Raw genomic sequence first — 1,629 nt, forward strand, 5'->3', positions numbered from 1 at the left:
ACCTGTGCCAGAGTGACGGTCCCCGATGAGTAGCGCGTGGCAGGCTTGTGAGGTCGTAAGAAGTGGTACAGCTTCCCCCTGCTCTCTCTGAGGGACATTTGCTTGGAGCCTTCCGTCACCACTGAGAAGTCTGGTTGCCCTGAAGCCAACTTGTGCAGAGTCCCTATGGAGAGATGAGAAAGAGAGAGAGAGAGGGAGGGACAGAGAGATGCCAAGGGCCCCAGCCGTTCCAGCACCCAGCTGTTTGAATCTCCTCAGCCCAGGCACTAAACCTGAGTCAAAAGCTTTCAAGATGACTCAGTCAGACCTCAGTTCCAGCCACAGACTGATTGCCAACTGTACGCAAGACCTTAAAGCCCAGCTGAGCTCAGGTAGTGCCCCAGATCTATAAGCAAACAAGTGATTGTTAGTGCTTTTTTTTTTTTTTTTTTTTACTTTTAAAAAAAATATGGAACGCTTCACGAATTTGTGTGTCTTCCTTGCGCAGGGGCCATGCTAATCTTCTCTGTATCGTTCCAATTTTAGTATATGTGCTGGGGCCAAAGGGAGCAGTGATTGTTAATGTTTTAAGCTACTGTTTTGGAGTGGTTTCATGTAGCCAGAGACGTCTGGAAGAGTCAGAATAATAAAAATTAATCAAATTGAGGACTTGTTTTTTTAGATTGACTTAGGGCCAAAGAAAGACTTGATAAACATCTTTGAGCTGAGATTAAAAAATCAATGAACCATTAGAATTTTCCTACCATGGTGTTCTCACTGTCTGTAGTTAGTATCCAAAACTTGAGCACCCTGTCTCCTCACACCCTCCCAGGGATAAGGGTGCACTCCATAATGCCAGATGACACTTCTGAGAAACAAGCAGACACCCATTACAATGAATGACTGTCACAAACTTTTCATGCTTATTTGTTATTAACGACAGAGAATGCGAAGGTGCAATTCAAATAGTTTGTTATTGTTATACGTTTGTAGCAATATATTACAGTTTACGCTTTGGCTTGGAAGTTGATTACAAGTTTTATGAGATTGAGGGCCTGTTATTGGCAATCTTGATGTTTTCTTTTTCCCTGTAACATGTCACAGACAATTGATTTATATGTAGTCAATGATTTTTTTATATTATATCATTTCAATAAAAAAATTAAAGAAGAAAGCATGTGATATGGAGTAGGGAAAGGATAATGAAGGTTGCATCAGTCATTTGGAGGGATTTTAGAGTATATTAATAATATGTGTGTTCTCTATGGAATCCTTTCTAAGAACATTTTATATTCCTTGCAGGAGACAAAACAACAAGTCATCAGAGGCTTTTTATAAACACAGGTGGTGCTTATTAACTGAGAAATAAAAATTTTACAATCCTGATGATTAGCCTAGACAAGTTTTCATGCTCCTGCACTTTTGGAAAATGGCTCTTATTTCCTTTCCTAGTTTTCTTCTCAATTCTGATTACTTTCATTCTATATGAACAACTTGAGCTAGTGGTGCAGTGATACCTAAAATATCTCAGATAGATTTTTGGGAGAAGAGGTTAGCAATCTATGTTACAAGATCATCATAATAAACTATGGCACTATACACATTTTAACAGACATGGCCATGAAACTTCCATGCACATAAAGACTTCAC

The 1,629-nt window shown here is 39.4% G+C and overlaps 1 non-coding gene across 1 annotated transcript; it reads right to left on the reverse strand.

Annotated features, from left to right (window-relative positions):
• Window positions 1–442: 442 nt before the first annotated feature.
• Window positions 443–552, reverse strand: LOC140846928 (U6 spliceosomal RNA). Its single transcript, XR_012126445.1, has one exon. It is a non-coding gene; the product is annotated as a U6 spliceosomal RNA (small nuclear RNA).
• Between the last annotated feature and the right edge of the window lie 1,077 nt (window positions 553–1,629).

Source organism: Manis javanica, chromosome 16 (assembly GCF_040802235.1).
Source record: "Manis javanica isolate MJ-LG chromosome 16, MJ_LKY, whole genome shotgun sequence".
NCBI lineage: Eukaryota > Metazoa > Chordata > Mammalia > Pholidota > Manidae > Manis > Manis javanica.